The sequence below is a fragment of the Bos indicus genome, chromosome X (genome assembly GCF_029378745.1).
Source record: "Bos indicus isolate NIAB-ARS_2022 breed Sahiwal x Tharparkar chromosome X, NIAB-ARS_B.indTharparkar_mat_pri_1.0, whole genome shotgun sequence".
NCBI lineage: Eukaryota > Metazoa > Chordata > Mammalia > Artiodactyla > Bovidae > Bos > Bos indicus.
The window spans coordinates 8437216-8458195 of record NC_091789.1 but is presented as its reverse complement, the minus strand read 5'-3'; the positions used below and the strand labels follow the sequence as shown (position 1 = coordinate 8458195).

General features: G+C 40.6%; 1 pseudogene; it reads left to right on the top strand.

The window, feature by feature from the left end:
• The first annotated feature begins 842 nt into the window (after positions 1-842).
• Positions 843-2108, top strand: LOC109555539 (small ribosomal subunit protein eS4, X isoform-like; annotated as a pseudogene).
• The last annotated feature ends 18872 nt before the right edge of the window (positions 2109-20980 follow it).

Here is a 20980-nt window from a genome sequence, read left to right as displayed (position 1 = left end):
CTTTGATATTCTAATGATGGATATGTATCATTATGCATTTGTCCAAACCTATGGAATGTACAAGACCACGAGTGAACTCTAATGTAAACTATGGACTTTGGATGATAATTGTATATCAATATAGGTTGACTGATTTTTAACAAATGTACAACTGTGGGTACAGAGTGTGGATAATGGGGCAGGCTATCCATGCGAGGAGGTGGGAGGGATATTAAAAATCTCTGTATCTTCCACTTAGTTTTGCTGTGAACCTGAAACTGCTCTAAAAAATAAAGTCTATCAAAAACTATTCCGAAAACATTTTCTTCAAGCAGTGCACAGAACTGACAGTGGTGAGAAATTAGTGTTTCTGCATCATAAAGTCAAAACTTTATAATGTGAAAACCTCATTTGTAAACAAATATTTAAAATCATTTTTCAATAATGTTTTGAATTTACTCTTCTATTCCAGATGTTTTTTCCATTAATATGATAGTGTTATTTATCTTTGGCCTTAGCTTCAGGAAAATATTGACTTTAAGATGTGGCCATTTGGCATTTTGCCTAAATGTATATTCAGTGCACCTCTAGTCACCAAATAAACAAGAACCTCAGAGTCACTAGGAGTATTTCATTTAATCCGCTATCAGTTTTCTGATTCATCCAATGGGTGTGTGTTCTAGTTGCTCCTCAGTTTAGGTGTACCTTCATAACTTAATATCACTTTGAAAAAAGAAGATAGATGTCTTATCCTTTCCCACATGCAGAAGTTTTATTGTCAAAAACTAGGAGTGACGATAATAAAAAGCTTCAAACCAACCCTTAGAAAATCACAGTCACCTCTTTTCATGCCTAGCGCAGCCATGGCTTGGGGTCCCAAGAAGCACCTGAAACATGTTTCAGCTCCTAAACATTGGATGCTGGATAAACTGACTGGTGTGTTTGCCCCTCGTCCATCTACTGGCCCCCACAAGCTAAGGGAATGTCTCCCCCTAATTATCTTCCTAAGGAATAGACTTAGTATGCCCTAACAGGAGATGAAGTAAAGAAGATTTGCATGCACCGTTTCATTAAGATTGATGGCAAAGTCCGCACAGATATAACCTACCCTGCTGGTTTTATCCAAGAAGGCAATGGCACCCCACTCCAGTACTCTTGCCTGGAGAATCCCATAGATGGAGGAGCCTGGTAGGCTGTAGTCCATGGGGTCGCGAAGAGTCAGACACGACTGAGCGACTTCACTTTCACTTTTCACTCTCATGCATTGGAGAAGGAAATGGCAACCCACTCCAGTGTTCTTGCCTGGAGAATCCCAGGGACGGGGGAGCCTGGTGGGCTGCGGTCTATGGGGTCGCGCAGAGTCTGACACGACTGAAGCGACTTAGCAGCAGCAGCAGCTGGTTTTATGGATGTCATCAGCACTGATAAGACTGGAGAGAATTTTCTTTTGATCTATGACACCAAGGGTCGCTTTGCTGTTCATTGTATTACACCTGAGGAGGCCAAGTATAAACTGTGCAAAGTAAGAAAGATATTTGTGGGGACAAAAGGAATCCCTCATCTGGTAACCCATGACGCTCGTACCATCCATTACCCTGATCCCCTCATCAAGGTGAATGACACCATTCAGACTGACTTGGAGACTGGCAAGATTACTGATTTCATCAAATTTGACACTGGTAACCTGTGCATGGTGACTGGAGGTGATAACCTGGGAAGAATTGGTGTGATTACAAACCAGGAGAGACATCCAGGTTCTTTTGATTTAGTTCATGTGAAAGACGTGAACGGCAACAGCTTTGCCACATGGCTCTCAAACATTTTCGTTATTGGCAAAGGCAACAAACCGTGGATCTCTCTTCCCCGTGGAAAGGTATTTGCCTTACCATTGCTGAGGAGAGAGATAAGAGATTGGCAGCCAAACAGAGCAGTGGATATAATGATCTCTATGTGATGTGATTGGAAAAGTCTTTGTACTTAATTAAAGATAATACCAAGTGGGAAAAAAAAAAAAAAAAGAAAATCACAGTCACCATTTGGGTAGATATTCCCCAACATTTTTCAAGCTCAGCACTAACGATTTTTTCTAATCGGTGTATAGTTGCTTTCCAATTTGCGCTGGTGGTAAAGAACTGGCCTGCCAATGCAGGAGATGTAAGAGATGCAGGTTCCATCCCTGGGTCAGGAAGATCCCCCAGAGGAGGGCATGGCTACCCACTCCAGCATTCTTTCCTGGAGAATCCCATGGGCAGGAGACTTGTGGGCTACATTGCACAGGGCCACAAAGAATTGGACACGACTGAAGTCACCTAACACACACACGCATAGTTGCTTTACACTGTTGTGTTAGTTTCTGCTGTACAACAATGTGATCAGCCATACAGGACTAACAATCTTATTCAGTAAGTCAATTCATTTGGTTACCTGGACATACCTTTTACAACTAGTTCCTCTTTGGTGGCTGGCCCATCAGGAAATAGCATTGTCCAAATCCAAATCTTTCCTGCTGTTCTTTTTCATGACAGATTTGGTTATTGCTTTAAATTTTTTCCAACCTAAAATTGCTATAGTGTTGCTCTCTAGTTTTGAATTTGGGGGTTTGATTTATCTGTGTGCTAAAGCAAATCCCAACTTACTTCTCGAGACTTATATTGGCTCTGACAGTGTGTATTCCCTTGGCCTGCCTTCACATTGAAGGGCCTTGGCTTTCTACTCCAGGATGGGTTTTTGTTTGGCTCATCTACTCAGATTGACTTTTATTTTATTTTTTTTTTCAGATTGACTTTTAAAACACATGGCTCTGTACTTTAGCAAACACAGAATCGTTGTGCTGTAAGGATTTGTCAGACAGCATACCCTCAAACCCACAGTTGCTCATCTTATCAAAAACTCTACTGAGAGAAATCGAATTTTATGGAGGATTGCCTGAAGGCTGTGAAGTCCATCCACTTCTCTGTTCTAAAATTCATCCCTGGATAAAAGTGTATCTCTGAATACAATAAAACTATCCCTGGACAAAATTGTCCCTGACATAACTGCTTTTTCAAACATTGAGATATAATTTACATACCATAAAATTCTATTTAAAGTGTACAATGTTTTTTTAGTATATTCAGAGAGTTGTGTAACCATCACCACAGTTATTCTTTGGAACATTTTCATCACCCCTCCCCCGCAAAATCCCATACTCATTAGCTGTCATACCCTCTTTCCCCTCACCAACTACCATCATCATCCACTGGAAACCATTTTTCTCTCTTCTCTTATGTGAAAGTTCAGTCATGTCTGACTTTCTGCAACCCCTGTGGACTATAGCCCACCAGGCTCCTCTGTCCATGAGATGTCCCAGACAAGAATACTGAGTGGGTTCCCATTTCCTTCTCCAGGGGATCTTCCCTCACCCAGGGATCAAACCCATGTCTCTTACATCTCCTGCATTGGCTGGTGGGTTCTTTACCATCTGAGCCTCAGGGAAGTCCTTTTCTCTTATAGATTTGTCTTTTTTAAACAGTTCATAAATGAAATCATCCAATATATGGCCTTTTTTGACTAGAGTCTTTCACTAAGAATAATATTTTCAAGATTCATCCATGTTGTAACATGTATCATTACTTCATTCCTTTTTATGGATGAATAATACTCCATTTGTGGACATACCTCATTTTATTCATTCATTCATCAGTTGGTTGCTATCTGGCTTGTTTCCACTTTCTGGCTATTGTGAATAATGCTGCTGTGGAACTACATTTTTTTTTAGCTCTGCCATGTGGCTTATGGGATCTTATTTCCCTGACCAGGGATTGAACCCAGACCCCCAGAAGTGTTAGCACCAGAGTCAGAACCACTGGACATCAGGGAATTTCCTGGAACAACTTTTAGCATTACACTAATAGAGTACACTGAGGGAGGTCATAAGAAATATACTAGAAATGTGAGATTTTTGACAGTAAGTAAATTTATTGCCCAGGATTCTATCAATAAGAATGTTTGAGTTGGGCTTAATCTGAAAAACTTAGATGCTTAGAGACACTGTGAATCCTGTAGCAATCTTTTCACTTTTGTTTTTTTATTTAAATTTATTTATTTTAATTGGAGGCTATCAACATGAATCCACCACGGGTGTACACATGTTCCCAACCCTGAACCCCCCTCCCACGTCCCTCCCCGTACCATCCCTCCAGGTCATCTCAGTGCACCAGCCCCAAGAATCCTGTATCAAACCTGGACTGGCGATTCGTTTCTTATATGATATTATACATGTTTCCATGCCATTCCCCCAAATCATCCCACCCTCTCCCTCTCCCACAGAGTCCAAAAGACTGTTCTATACATCTGTGTCTCTTTTGCTGTCTCGCATACAGGGTTATCGTTACCATCTTTCTAAATTCCATATATATGCATTAGTATACTGTATTGGTGTTTTTCCTTCTGGCTTACTTCACTCTGTATAATAGGCTCCAGTTTCATCCACCTCATTAGAACTGATTCAAATGTATTCTTTTTAATGGCTGAGTAATACTCCATTGTGTATATGTACCACAGCTTTCTTATCCATTCATCTGCTGATGGACATCTAGGTTGCTTCCATGTCCTGGCTATTATAAACAGTGCTGCAATGAACACTGGGGTACACGTGTCTCTTTCAATTCTGGTTTCCTCAGTGTGTATGCCCAGCAGTGGGATTGCTGGGTCATAAGGCAGTTCTGTTTCCAGTTTTTTAAGGAATCTCCACACTGTTCTCCATAGTGGCTGTACTAGTTTGCATTTCCACCAACAGTGTAAGAGGATTCCCTTTTCTCCACACCCTCTCCAGCATTTATTGCTTGTAGACTTTTGGATCACAGCCATTCTGACAGGCGTGAAATGGTACCTTATTGTGGTTTTAATTTGCATTTCTCTGATAATGAGTGATGTTGAGCATCTTTTCATGTGTCTGTTAGCCATCTGCATGTCTTCTTTGGAGAAATGTCTGTTTAGTTCTTTGGCCCATTTTTTGATTGGGTCGTTTATTTTTCTGGAATTGAGCTGCAGGAGTTGCTTGTATATTTTTGAGATTAGGTGTTTTTCAGTGCTTCATTTGCTATTATTTTCTCCCATTCTGAAGGCTGTCTTTTCACCTTCTTTATAGTTTCCTTTGTTGTGCAGAAGCTTTTAATTTTAGTTAGGTCCCATTTGTTTATTTTTTCTTTTATTTCCAATATTCTGGGAGGTGGGTCATAGAGGATCCTGCTGTGATGTATGTCAGAGAGTGTTTTGCCTATGTTCTCATCTAAGAGTTTTATAGTTTCTGGTCTTACGTTTAGATCTTTAATCCATTTTGAATTTATTTTTGTGTATGGTGTTAGAAAGTATTCTAGTTTCATTCTTTTACAAGTGGTTGACCAGTTTTCCCAGCACCACTTGTTAAAGAGATTGTTTTTTCTCCACTGTATATTCTTGCCTCCTTTGTCAAAGATAAGGTGTCCATACGTGCATGGATTTATCTCTGGGCTTTCTATTTTGTTCCATTGATCTATATTTCTGTCTTTGTGCCAGTACCATACTGTCTTGATGACTGTGGCTTTGTAGTAGAGCCTGAAGTCAGGCAGGTTGATTTCTCCAGTTCCATTCTTCTTTCTCAAGATTGCTTTGGCTATTCGAGGTTTTTTGTATTTCCATACAAATTGTGAAATTATTTGTTCTAGCTCTGTGAAAAATACCATTGGTAGCTTGATAGGGATTGCATTGAATCTATAGATTGCTTTGGGTAGTATACTCATTTTCACTCTATTGATTCTTCCGATCCATGAACATGGCATATTTCTCCATCTATTAGTGTCCTCTTTGATTTCTTTCACCAGTGTTTTATAGTTTTCTACATATAGGTCTTTAGTTTCTTTAGGTAGATATATTCCCAAGTATTTTATTCTTTCTGTTGCAATGGTGAATGGAATTGTTTCCTTAATTTCTCTTTCTATTTTCTCATTATTAGTGAATAGGAATGCAAGGGATTTCTGTGTGTTGATGTTATATCCTGCAACTTTACTATATTCATTGATTAGCTCTAGTAATTTTCTGGTGGAGTCTTTAGGGTTTTCTATGTAGAGGATCATGTCATCTGCAAACAGTGAGAGTTTTACTTCTTCTTTTCCAATTTGGATTCCTTTTATTTCTTTTTCTGCTCTGATTGCTGTGGCCAAAACTTCCAAAACTATGTTGAATAGTAATGGTGAAAGTGGGCACCCTTGTCTTGTTCCTGATTTTAGGGGAAATGCTTTCAGTTTTTCACCATTGAGGATAATTTTTGCTGTGGGTTTGTCATATATAGCTTTTATTATGTTGATGTATGTTCTTTCTAGTCCTGCTTTCTGGAGAGTTTTTATCATAAATGGATGTTGAATTTTGTCAAAGGCTTTCTCTGCATCTATTGAGATAGTCATATGGCTTTTATTTTTCAATTTGTTAATGTGGTGTATTACATTGATTGATTTGTGGATATTGAAGAATCCTTGCATCCCTAGGATAAAGCTCACTTGGTCATGGTGTATGACCTTTTTAATGTGTTGTTGGATTCTGATTGCTAGAATTTTGTTAAGGATTTTTGCATCTGTGTTCATCAGTGATATTGGCCTGTAGTTTTCTTTTTTTGTGGGATCTTTGTCAGGTTTTGGGATTAGGGTGATGGTGGCCTCATAGAATGAGTTTGGAAGTTTACCTTCCTCTGCAATTTTCTGGAAGAGTTTGAATAGGATAGGTGTTTTCCTTATCTCTTCCTCTTTTGTTTGGTTTGGTGGGCATTAATATTGTTCCTTTACCTGATGGGTATTCCTCTGTCTCTTCATCTTGTTTATATTGCTGTGTTTGGGGTAGCCTTTCTGTATTCTGGCAGTTTGTGGAGTTCTCTTTATTGTGGAGTTTCCTCGCTGTGGGTGGGGTTGTACGGGTGGCTTGTCAAGGTTTCCTGGTTAGGGAAGCTTGTGTCGGTGTTCTAGTGGGTGGAGCTGGATTTCTTCTCTCTGGAGTGCAATGAAGTGTCCAGTAATGAGTTATGAGATGTCAATGGGTTTGGAGTAACTTTTGGCAGCCTGTATATTGAAGCTCAGGGCTGTGTTCCTGTGTTGCTGGAGAATTTGTGTGGTATGTCTTGCTCTGGAACTTGTTGGCTTTGGGTGGTGCTTGGTTTCAGTGTAGGTATGGAGGCATTTGATGAGCTCCTGTCGATTAATGTTCCCTGGAGTCAGGAGTTCTCTGGTGTTCTCAAGATTTGGACTTAAGCCACCTGCTTCTGGTTTTCAGTCTTATTTTTACAGTAGTCTCAAGACTTCTCCATCTTCTCCAATGATGCTGTACAGCATCATTGATAAAACATCTAGGTTAAAGATGAAAAGTTTCTCCACAGTGAGGGACACCCAGATAGGTTCACAGATTTACATGGAGAAGAGAAGAGGGAGGAGGGAGTTAGAGGTGACCCGAATGAGATGAGGAGGAATCAAAAGAGGAGAGATCAAGCTAGCCAGTAATCACTTCCTTATGTGTGCTCCACAGTCTGGACCGCTCAGAGATGTTCACAGAGTTATACAGAGAAGAGAAGAGGGAGGAAGGAGATAGAGGTGGCCAGGAGGATAAAGGGGGGAATCAAAAGGAGAGAGACAGATCCAGCCATTAATCAGTTCCTTAAGTGTTCTCCACCGTCTGGAACACACAAAGAGATTCACAGAGTTGGGTAGAGAAGAGAAGGGGGAGGGAGGAGATAGAGGTGACCTGGTGGAGAAAAAGGAGAGTCCAAAGGGGGAGAGAGCAATCAGGCCAGTGATCTCGCTCCCAAGTAAAAATGGGTAACAAAGATTGGGTTCTTAAAGGTACAAAATTGATAACAAATACAAAAAATCAAAGATTAAAAATCTAGAGTACAGGTTGGATTTTCAAAAATGCAATATTAAAGAAAAGAAAAAAAAGTCACAAAAATTATTGTGGTAGACACAAAAGATAATACTAAATACTAAAATACTAAATACTGATACTAAAAGATAATACTAAGAAGTTAATATTGATATCCTGAGCACCTATATAAACAAAAGATTCAGCTACTTTTGAGAAGCACTAGTCCACCAGGTGACTCTCCCCATGGAATTCTTCAGGCAAGAATACTGAAGTAGGTTGCCATTCCCTTCTCCAGGGGATCTTCCCGATTCAAAGATCAAACCCAGGTCTCTTGCATTACAGGCAGATTCTTTACAGTCTGAGCCACCAGGGAAGCCCAAATAAGTTAAATACAACATACACTTTCTCCTAAATTTAGAAAGAAACATCGGAAAAGTTCTGTAACAATACTGCATTAAAGAATTATTTTTAGGATACATATATGCCTTGTCATAAAATAGCAAAATATTACCAAATAAAATTGGAATTTTAGACCAAAAAAAATATATATATATATATGACATTTGCTTTAAAAAATAGGGTCTCTTTTTTTTGCAAAGTAATAGTAGGTTATAAAAATGAAAATTAAAGGAGTAATAGAGGACTTAAAAATTAAAAAAAAAAGTAATGACAGTAAAAATAGTAAAAATATATCTAGGACTTTCTCTGGTGTTGTTGTGGGCAGTGTGGGGTCAGTTCATTTTCAGATAGTTCCTTGGTCCGGCTTATTTCTCAAGATCTATAGGCCCCTTCCTATGTGGTAGGTACTAACTACAGGGTTTTAATCTATTGCATCTGTCACTTCCAAGGCAGTTCCCTCTGTTTTAGCTTCTTCTGTTTGCTGGTTTCTTCAGTGTCTGATTTCCACCCTGACACAAGGGATTGTGGTGGACACTTTTTTAGGCTTGCTTGTTCAGTCACGCTGTGGGGAGGGAGGGACGCTGCAAACAAATAACACTGGCGTGTGCTCGCAATGTCTCAGCCACACTGGGCCTGCCCCCGCTCATAGCGCGTGCACCCTTCCTGCCCACACTGCTCAGGCTCTAGGTTGCTCCAACTGGAAACGTCCGAGGCTGGCCCTGGGCTTCACACACCCCCCAGGTCTAAGCCGCTCAGGTTCAGGCACTCGGGTAGTCCTCAGAGGCACAGACTCGGTTGGGTCTGCTTTTTGTGCCCTTCCCAGGTCCGAGCAGCTCAGGTAATGAGGTGTTTGGCGAGTGCGGTTGCTGCAACTTATCACCTCCCCTGTCCCTGCCGCTTGGTTTTCTGGGTGTACAACCAGCGCACCTTCTCAGGTGGATGTTGACCATCCAGAACCCTAAGAAGTCTTAGTTAGCAAAGAAGCCTGCTTGCAGTTTGGTAGATAATGCCTCTCCAGGGCTGTGATTGCCCCCATGCGGCTCTGACTGCCTGTCACTGGAGGGGGATGGTCTGCAGCGGGCTAGCTCTGTTCAGTCCTTTGTTCTGCGAGCGGGCCTGGCGGTGTCTTAGGTTAGGGCTTTTCTCATGGTAGTTATCCCACAGTCTGGTTTGCTAGCCCAAGTTAGTTCCCTCAGATTGCCCTTGGGGCATTCAGGCCCGGTCCTTACTCTAAGCAATGCAGCCTGTGCCTCCCTGCCCAGCCCCCGCTTGCTAGTGGCGGGTGCAGGCGTCTGCGCTGCTTCTCCACTGGGGGAGTTACCGCTGGGCTCATAATCTGTGGGGATTAATTATTTATTTATTTTTCCTCCCAGTTATGTTGCCCTCTGTGGTTCCAAGGCTTGCCACAGACTCAGCCGTGAGAGTGTTTCCTGGTGTTTGGAAATCTCTCTCTTTCTAAGACTCCCTTCCTGGGACAGAGCTCCGTCCCTACCTCTTTTTTCTCTTTTTTTGTCTTTTATATTTTTTCATACCTCCTTTCGAAGACACTGGGCTGCTTTTCTGGGTGCCTGATGTCCTCTGCCAGCATTCAGAAGTGGTTTTGTGGAATTTATTCAGCATTTAAATGCTCTTTTGATGAATTTGTGGGGGAGAAATTGGTCTCCCCGTCCTATTCCTCCGCCATCTTAGGACCGCCCCCTCTTTTCACTTTTGGTGTTCATCTTTGGAAAGCTAGGAAACAAATTTATGGCCCACTTTTAGCAGGTATACAGGATCTTGATTTTTACTTTTAATTATCTTTTGTCCTGGTTACTTGCTTATTTTTATATTGTTGTATTATACTTGTTTGAACAACATAGAGTATAAACATTAATGGACATTTAGCCTCCTCTACTAGTCATTACTGAACAGAAGCAGGGACTTGAGTATTGAGAAAAAGCAAACTAGAAGTCAGTTGGACAAGAGGACCATACACATAGCTTTTTAAATTTTAATAACTGCCTTCAGGGCAGAGATGTAAAATTGTAAGTTCAGTTCAGTTCAGTGACTCAGTTGTATCCAACTCTGCGACCTCATGAGTCAGCACGCCAGGCCTCCCTGTCTATCACCAACTCCCGGAGTTCACTCAGACTCATGTGCATCGAGTCGGTGATGCCATCCAGCCATCTCATCCTCTGACATCCCCTTCTCCTCCTGCACCCCCAATTCCTCCCAGCATCAGGGTCTTTTCCAATGAGTCAACTCTTCGCATGAGGTGGCCAAAGTATTGGAGTTTCAGCTTCAACATCAGTCCTTGCAATGAACACTCAGGACTGATCGCCTTTAGGATGGACTGGTTGGATCTCCTTGCAGTCCAAGGGACTCTCAAGAGTCTTCTCCAACACCACAGTTCAAAAGCATCAATTCTTCGGCACTCAGCTTTCTTCACAGTCCAACACTCACATCCATACATGACCACTGGAAAAACCACAGCCTTGACTAGATGGACCTTTGTTGGCAAAGTAATGTCTCTGCTTTTGAATATGCTATCTAGGTTGGTCATAACTTTCCTTCCAAGGAGTAAGCGTCTTTTAATTTCATGCCTGCAATCACCATCTGCAGTGATTTTGAAGCCCAGAAAAATAAAGTCTGACACTGTTTCCACTGTTTCCCCATCTATTTGCCAAGAAGTGATGGGACCAGGTGCCATGATCTAAGTTTTCTGAATGTTGAGCTTTAAGCCAACTCTTTCACTCTCCACTTTCACTTTCATCAAGAGGCTTTTTAGTTACTCTTCACTTTCTGCCATAAGGGTGGTGTCATCAGCATATCTGGGGTTATTGATATTTCACCCAGCAATCTTGATTCCAGCTTGTGCTTCCTCCAGCCCAGCGTTTCTGATGATGTACTCTGCATAGAAGTTAAATAAACAGGGTGACAATATACAGCCTTGACGTACGCCTTTTCCTATTTGGAACCAGTCTGTTGTTCCATGTCCAGTTCTAACTGTTGCTTCCTGACCTGCATACAAATTTCTCAAGAGTCAGATCAGGTGTTCTGGTATTCCCATCTCTTTCAGAATTTTCCACAGTTTATTGTGATCCACACAGTCAAAGGCTTTGGCATAGTCAATAAAGCAGAAATAGATGTTTTTCTGGAACTCTCTTGCTTTTTCCATGATCCAGCAGATGTTGGCAATTTGATCTCTGGTTCCTCTGCCTTTTCTAAAAGCAGCTTGAACATCAGGAAGTTCACGGTTCACATATTGCTGAAGCCTGGCTTGGAGAATTTTGAGCATTACTTTACTAGCATGTGAGATGAGTGCAATTGTGCGGTAGTTTGAGCATTCTTTGGCATTGCCTTTCTTTGGGATTGGAATGAAAACTGACCTTTTCCTTTCCTGTGGCCACTGCTGAGTTTTCCAAATTTGCTGGCATATTGAGTGCAGCACTTTCACAGCATCATCTTTCAGGATTTGAAATAGCTCAACTGGAATTCTATCACCTCCACTAGCTTTGTTCCTAGTGATGCTTTCTAAGGCCCACTTGACTTCACATTCCAGGATGTCTGGCTCTAGGTCAGTGATCACACCATCGTGATTATCTGGGTCGTGAAGATATTTTTTGTACAGTTCTTCTGTGTATTCTTGCCATCTCTTCTTAATATCTTCTGCTTCTGTTAGGTCCATACCATTTCTGTGCTTTATCGAGCTCATCTTTGCATGAAATATTCCTTTGGTATCTCTGATTTTCTTGAAGAGATCCCTAGTCTTTCCCATTCTGTTGTTTTCCTCGATTTCTTTGCATTGATCACTGAAGAAGGCTTTCTTATCTCTCTTTGCTATTCTTTGGAACTCTGCATTCAAATGTTTATATCTTTCCTTTTCTCCTTTGCTTTTGGCTTCTCTTCTTTTCACAGCTATTTGTAAGGCCTCCCCAGACAACCATTTTGCTTTTTTGCATTTCTTTTCCAAGGGGATGATCTTGATCCCTGTCTCCTGTACAATGTCACGAACCTCATTCCATTGTTCATCAGGCACTCTATCTATAGATCTAGGCCCTTAAATCTATTTCTCACTTCCACTGTACAATCATAAGGGATTTGATTTAGGTCATACCTGAATGGTCTACTGGTTTTCCCTACTTTCTTCAATTTAAGTCTGAATTTGGCAATAAGGAGTTCATGGTCTGAGCCACAGTCAGCTCCTGGTCTTGTTTTTGCTGACTGTATACAGCTTCTCCATCTTTGACTACAAAGAATATAATCAATCTGATTTTGGTGTTGGCCATCTGGTGATGTCCATGTATAGAGTCTTCTCTTGTGTTGTTGGAAGAGGGTGTTTGTTATGACCAGTGTATTTTCTTGGCAAAACTCTATTAGCCTTTTCCCTGCTTCATTCCGTACTCCAAGGCCAAATTTGCCTGTTACTCCAGGTGTTTCTTGACTTTCTACTTTTGCATTCCAGTCCTCTATAATGAAAAGGACATCTTTTTTGGGTGTTAGTTCTAAAAGGTCTTGTAGGTCTTCATAGAGCTGTTAAACTTCAGCTTCTTCAGCGTTACTGGTTGGGGCATAGGCTTGGATTATCGTGATATTGAATGGTTTGCCTTGGAAATGAACAGAGATCATTCTGTCGTTTTTCTGAATGCATCCAAGTACTGCACTTTGGACTCTCTTGTTGACCATGATGACTACTCCATTTCTTCTAAGGGATTCCTGCCCGCAGTAGTAGATATAATGGTCATCTGAGTTAAATTCACCCATTCCAGTCCATTTCAGTTCGCTGATTCCTAGAATGTTGACGTTCACTCTTGCCATCTCCTGTTTGACCACTTCCAATTTGCCTTGATTCATGGACTTGACATTCCAGGTTCCTATGCAATATTACTCTTTACAGCATCGGACCTTGCTTCTATCACCAGTCACATCCGCAACTGTGTGTTGTTTTTGCTTTGGCTCCATCCCTTCATTCTTTCTGGAGTTATTTCTCCACTGATCTCCATTCAGGTAGCACATTGGGCACCTACCAACCCAGAGAGTTCCTCTTTCAGTATCATATCATTTTGCCTTTTCATACTGTTCATGGGGTTCTCAGGGCAAGAATACTGAAGTGGTTTGCCATTCCCTTCTCCAGTGGACCACATTCTGTCATAAATAAATAAAATAAAAATCATCAGACATAAATAAAAAATCATGTTATTTTTATCCACATTTTCTAAAATGGGATCCTAGAAACACTAGAGGTTCTTCAGTTATATTTTCTATCAAACAGATCTAAACTACCTATGGAAGTCATTTGTTATTTTAACCCATTTGTATATAGGGGTTCCATGTAAAATTTCATTTTACAGGATAGTTCTAAAATGCTTGAAAATTCCTGGGAGTGAGAAAAACAAGAGACAGGTAGTTGGTGGGGACAAAGGGATTCCCAAGTGATGCAGTGGTAAAAAAAAAAAAAACCCGCCTGCTGATGTAGGAGAGGCGGGTTTGATCCTTAGGTGGGGAAGATCCCCTGGAGAAGGAAATGGCAACACACTCCAGTATTCTTGCCTGGGAAATCCCATGGACAGAGGAGCCTGGTGGGCTGCAGTCCATAAGGTCGCTAAGAGTTGGGCACGAATGAGCACGCATATGCATGCATCTGGAAAACGTGGGTTTGCCCTTACCCTGCTTTTTTATTCCCTGGGCATGCTTTCTTCTTTGTAGAAAAGGTGAGTTGGATTAGAACTTTCTGAAGTTCTTTCCAGCTCTGCCACTCTATACGTCATAAAAATTAAATAGCTATCTGAATGCAGCCCCACTACCAATTATTTAACAAGGCAAAATCTTATTTAAACAGATTGCATTGATTTAGGTTCGAGGAGTTCTGTCATATAGGAAGTAAATAAGCCACCAGTGGTGTTCTTGTTCCTTTTGTTACTTAAGCTTTTGAATTAAAACTGTACATATTTTAAAAACTTTTTATTTTATATTGGAGTATAGTGATTAACAATGTTGTGATTGTTTCAGGTGGATGGCAAAGGGACTCAGCCATACATATACATGTATCCATTCGCCCCCAAACTCCCCTCCCATCCAGGCTGCCCCATAACATTCTGCAGAGTTCCATGTGCAGTAGGTCCTTGTTGGTTATCCATTTTAAATATAGCAGTGTGTATCTATCAATCCCAAACTCCCTAACTAGCCCTTCTCCCCACCCTTCCCACCTGGCAACCTTAAGTTCGTTCTCTAAGCCTATGAGTCTGTTTCTGTAAAACTGTACATATTTTTTAAAACAATGATAAATTAAGTGATCTTCCAAAACCATGTACAATTGGTGAACAACCTAGTCTTACTTAGTACTAGGAAGAGATTGTTAGCCTTCTTTCCATGGACCATATAGTTCTAGCTGAAAGCTAAGGATAAGTGTTTCTTTCCTCTCCCTTTCCTTTCCGCCACCCCTCTCTCCTCATTCCTTCCTGTTCAACATTTTGCCATGGAGATTTTCAACCATAGAAGTTGAAAGATTTATGCAGTGAACACTTATACCCACCACCTGAAGACTGCTGCTGCTGCTGCTGTTGCTAAGTCGCTTCAGTTGTGTCCGACTCTGTGCGACCCCATAGATGGCAGCCCACCAGGCTCCCCCGTTTCTGGGATTCTCCAGGCAAGAACACTGGAGTGGGTTGCCATTTCCTTTTCCAATGCATGAAAGTGAAAAGTGAAAGTGAAGTCGCTCGGTCGTGTCCGACTCTGTGCGACCCCATAGACGGCAGCCCACCAGGCTCCTCCATCCATGGGATTTTCCAGGCAAGAGTACTGGAGTGGGGTGCCATTGCCTTCTCCGACCTGAAGACTACAACTGACATTTTAACTATACATACCTACCCATCTAATCCACCTCCTCCATTAATTAATTTTATTTTTGATACATTTTGAAATAAGACAGCAGTTCATTTCACACCTAAACACTTCAGTATAAATATTAACTAGAGTTAAATGTTTATGGTTTTGTGATTAGGCAAAATGTAAATAACACATTTACATTTTATGTGTAGTGCACAAATCTTAAGTCTAAGGGTTTGAGTCACATGGGACAAAGCTTATCTGTCGCCACATACAGTTAGCCTGTATCACTGTCCAGTCAATCTTGGCCTCTGCACACCCCCATTCCTTTTTTATTGCTGAGTCACATTTATCATATAAATATATCTCAGTTTACTTATCCAGTTTCCTGTTGATGGAACTGGGGCTATTTCCACTTTGGGGTTATAATAACTAAGCTGCTATGAACATTCTTGTACAAGTCTTTTTATAGATATATGTTTTCAGTTCTCTTGGGTGAACACCTAAGAGTAAAATTGCTGGATCATAGGGTACATATGCATATGTTCAGTTTCCTAAGAAACTGCCAGACTTTTTCTAAAACAAAATAGCAGTTTCACTTTCTCCACATCCTTGCCAATGTTTTATGTAATCAGTCATTTTGATTTTGACCATTCTGGTGGGTGTGTAGTGATATCTCAGTCTAATTTACATTTTCCTCATGACTAACACTGTATAGAACATGTTTTGTATGGGTTTATTTCCCATTCATCTATCTTTCATTGTGAAGTGTGTGTTCAAATGTTGCCCATTTTTATTGGGTATTTATTTTGTTTGAATAGTCAGGAGATTTTTTAATATATATCCTAGATACCAGTCCTTTTTCAGATATATTTTGTATTTTCCCCTACTCTATGGCTTGTCTATATATTTTCTTAATGGTATTATTTCATTAGCACAAGTTTTAAATTTTGATGCAGTCTATTTTATTGATTTTTGGGGGTAAATATTGTTACCTATGTCCTAAGAAACCTTTGCCTATGACCAAATAACAAAGATATCCCCCTCTGTTTTGTTTTAGAAACTTTAGATCTATAATCCGTCTCAGACTGATTTTGTGCATAGTGTGAGAGAAAGGTTGAGGTTAATTTTTTTTCATATGGTTAACCAGTTGTTCCAACACCATTTTATGCAGTAATATAGCAGAATATAAAATTAAGATACAAAAATCAATAGCCTTCATATACACAAGCAATAATAGGGGAGTTAATTGTAGAGGAAAACTCCATTCAAGTCATAATAATGAAGATAAAATACATAGAAATAAACTTAACAAGAAATGTACAAAATCTATGTGAGGAAAACTTTAAAACACTCCTAAAAGACACAAAGTAGACTTGAACAAATGAAAAGATCCCCCTGTTCTTGAATGAAACAGCTTAGCATCATAAAGAAGTTAGTTCTCCTCACATTAATTTTTAAATTTAACCCAGTAAAATACTGAAAAGTTTTTTAAATGGAGGTAGACAAGTTGGTACTATCTATATGGAAAAACACACATGCACCAACAGCTAGAAAAATACTGAAAAGGAAAGTACATACAGGGCATTAAAGCACACTGCTGCTGCTGCTGCTAAGTCGCTGCAGTTGTGTCCAACTCTGTGTGACCCCATAGACGGCAGCCCACCAGGCTCCCCCATCCCTGGGATTCTCCAGGCAAGAACACTGGAGTGGGTTGCCATTTCCTTCTCCAATGCAAGAAAGTGAAAAGTGAAAGTGAAGTCACTCAGTCGCAACCCCATGGACTGCAGCCTACCAGGCTCCTCCGTCCATGGGATTTTCCAGGCAAGAGTACTGGAGTGGGGTGGCATTGCCTTCTCCTTAAAGCACACTACAAAGCCTTTATACATAAAATAGTGTGGTACTGCTCACCTGAATAGACAATAGACTGGTGAAATAGAAGTTCAGAAATATAAATCAAGTACATAGAGAAATTTAATGTATGATAAAGGTGACATCAAAAATCAGTGGGGGGGGGGAAACTGAACTTTTAATAAACAATGCAGGAAAGCTATTTGGAAAAAAGGTAAAATTAGATTCATATGTCACATCACACATGAGAATAAATTTCACATGGATTGGAGATCTGAAGAAATACATTAAACTATGTAAGTACTAGAAGAAAATTTTGGTGAATGCCTGTATGTCCTGAGTGTAGGGAAGAGTTTTCTAACAATGACTCCAAATCCAGATGCAATAAAAGACTGATAAATTTGACCACATAAAATATCACATAAGCAAAGTCAAAGATGGTTAACAAACTGGAGGAAACTATTTGCAACAATATTACTTATAAAGGGCAAGTATCTCTACTATCTAAAGAACTCTTAAATAGGGAAGAAAACACCAAAAACTTGATTTAAAAAATAAGCACGACTTCCCTGGGGTCCCCAGTGCAGGGGACATGGGTTCAATCATTGGTCTGGGAAGATTCAACTGCTGTGGAGAAACTAAACCCATGCTCTAGGGCCTGTGAGCAGCAACTACTAAGCCTAAGGGCTGCAACTGCTGAAGCCCACGTTCCCTAGAGCTGCACACAGCAACTACTGAGCCCATGAGCCACAACTACTGAAGTCTAAGTACCTAGAGCCCGCGCTCTGCAACAAGAAAAGCCACCACAGTGAGCAGCCTACACACCACAACTAGAGAGTAGTCCCCACTGGCCACAGATAGAGAAAGCCTACATGCAGCAATGAAGAGCCAGTGCAACCAAAAATACACAAAAAAATGGCCCTTAAAGAATAAAATGTTCTGCTGTGCTGCTAAGTCACTTCCTCACTTAATAATAGAAACCCAAATTGAAACTACACTGAGATACTATTTCTCAGCTATCAGACTGGCAAAAATTTTAAAGTAAGGGAGCACAGTCTGTTGGTGAGGTTGTAGAGAAATAGGCACTCACACATTCAGTAGTATGTGCTGGTGGGAATGCAAATTGGTACAACTCTCATGGAGAGGGAATTTGGCAATAACTAACAAAAAATACACAGGCATTTACCCCTTGAACCAGCGTTTCCAGTCCTAGGAATTTACTTTGAAGATACACTTTCAACAATACAAAAATATATATACATGCAATTATTCATTGCACCATTTTTTGTGTGTGTGAATGCAAAACAATGAAAACAACCTGAATGCCCACACATCAGAGAGCAGTTAAACTATAATATACCTACACAATGGAGTATTACATAACTGTAAGAAAGAATGGTATGGAGTGATTTCTAAGAAAAATTAAATGAAAAAGAGTACAAAATAAGGAAGACAGGAAAATAAAATATCCATTTATCTCCTTATGTTACAAAAGGTAACACAGGAAATATAAGCCAGAAACTTAAAAAGACTGCTTACCTACGTGAGGTGAGTGGAAACAGGATGGAAAAATGGTGAATGTGAATAGGATAGAAGGAATCAGGGGTGGGAGTGAGACTTCTCTAAGTACACACTTCTACATGGTTTTGGCTTTTGGAATCACATTAATAATGCTTCACATGTTCAAAAATAAATAATACTGATAAGGATCGAGAATGCCCCCCAAGTGCAATATGCAAGCTTAGTCACTCAGTTGTGTCTGACTCTGTGCAACCCTATGGGCTGTAGCCTGCCAGGCTCCTCTCTCCATGGAATTTTCCAGGCAAGAACACTGGAGTGGGTTGCCATTTCCTCCTCCAGGGGATCTTCCTGACCCAGGGATAGAACCCATGGCTTCTGTAGCTCCTGCATTGGCAGGTGGATCTTTACCACTGCACCACCAGGAAGCCCACAAATGCAATATAAACAGAAGCAAATGAATGTAACTGTATGTCAAATATCTAACATAATCACATTATGGTGGCAATGGCAGGGGAGGAGAATGGCATAGAACGTACATACAGATATAGAAGTATGCAAACGTACGTGTATACATACATATATTTCCCAGCCCTGTTCTCCAAGAAGACCTCTAGAAGCAATCACCACCTAGTATTAATGAATACAAGTAGATCCCATATCCTGGTTTCTAAATATCATTCTTTGGACTTCCCTGGTGGTTCAGTGTTTAAGAATCTGTCTGCTGATGCAGGGGACACAGACTGAATCCCTGGTCAGGGAAGATCCCACATGCTGTGGGCAACTAAGACTGTGAGCTGCGACCACTGAAGCCAGTGCCCTCTAGAGCCTGTGCTCTGCAACAAGGGATGCCAGTGCAACAAGTCCGCACATAATGAAGAGCAGCCCCTTCTCGCCACAACTAGAGGAAGCCCGGTGCAGCAGTGAAGACTCAGTGCAGCCAAAAATCAATACACTTTAAAATAAATATCATTCTTCAATAAAAGGAACTGGGACTTCTTGGAGAAATGGCTAATTCCAAGGCTGGACATGGTCTGTACAAAATGAGCCTGGAATATCACACGATACCAAAAAGAAATGAAATGATCAAAGAATGAAGGGAACATATCAAAAGCCATAGGAGCCAGCTTGAAAGGACTGTCAGTGGACAAATATGTGACAGTTTGGTCAACAAAATAACCGTATTAATGACTTATGACCATAGGTTACAACAAATATTCCTGAGTCCATACTGATATAAATACTAATAGTCAATTCAGGCATGAAAAAGCTGATGAGTTACAGGATACTTACATAGACTGGAAGTACCTCCCCACAAAATACTTATTAATTACAAAACAAAAATAGTAACTTCATAGTGGAGAAACCCAGCATCACTTCAACCAAATGAAGTTAAAATTACCAATAGCAGAAGAAATTGACAGCACAATACAATGCACTAGGGGCACAACACTACTTCTGCAGTATTCCTGGCCAAGGGCTTCCCTGGTTGCTCAGATGGGAAAGAATCTGCCTGCAGTGCAAGAGACCTGGGTTCGATCTCTGGGTAGGGAAGATCCCAGAGAAGGAAATGGTTGCCCACTCCAGTATTCTTGCCTGGAGAATCCCATGAACAAAGGAGTCTGGCAGGCTACAGCCCACATGGGATTGCAAAGAGTCAGACACTACTGAGTGACTAAGCATGTGTGTGCATGCGCTCGTGTGCACACGCACACACACACACACTCCTGCCCAAAATGCATTGCCTGAACCTAATCATGAGAAAATACTAGACAAAGGCAAATTGAGAACATTCCATAAAATGGCTGACCTGTACTCTTCAAAAATGTCCATGTCATAAAAGACAAAGACTAGGGATGTTTCTGGATTAGAAGAGACTAAAGAGACATGATAATTAACTTCACTACATCATCATGAATTAGTTTTGGACCAGATATTTTTGTTCTCTTGATACAATGAATATTAGTTGGACAGTAAGAAAAATTTGAACAAGATGTATAGATTAATGACAGAACTTCTGTCAGCCTGGATAAACACATAGGAGTGACATCCTGACCTAGAACAGCTACCCTGGACTATAGAAGAGCAGAAAAAAAGCCTCTTACGTAAGCCACTGTATGTGAGCCATCGTTAGATCTTAACAGCAGCATATCCTACATCAACTAATACAGATCGCGTACATTAAAGTGGGATGCTGCCAAACAAAATCAACTATTTAGCATTGCCTGGTTCAGAGGTGGCCATGGAAGATAAAAAACAAGGAAAAACTTCCAGAAGGAAGATAAGAAAAACAAAGGATAAGGAAATTCCATCCAGAGAGCAGAGTGAGAATCTGACCAAAGGACTTTCTCCACTGACATCCTTTTCTGAATGTGGGTCATTACGGTTATTCTCTCCATACTGCACTATTGTATACTGGGCATTCGAGGTGTCCATCTGTATCTGGACCTGATGGAGAAGACTGAGCATAATGCATTGAAATAGTAACTGGATAGGATTTTGGATTGTTCTTTTGGGGGACAGAGTAAGTGTGTCCTAAAAATGGCAAGAGGGCTGAACATGGATGCAC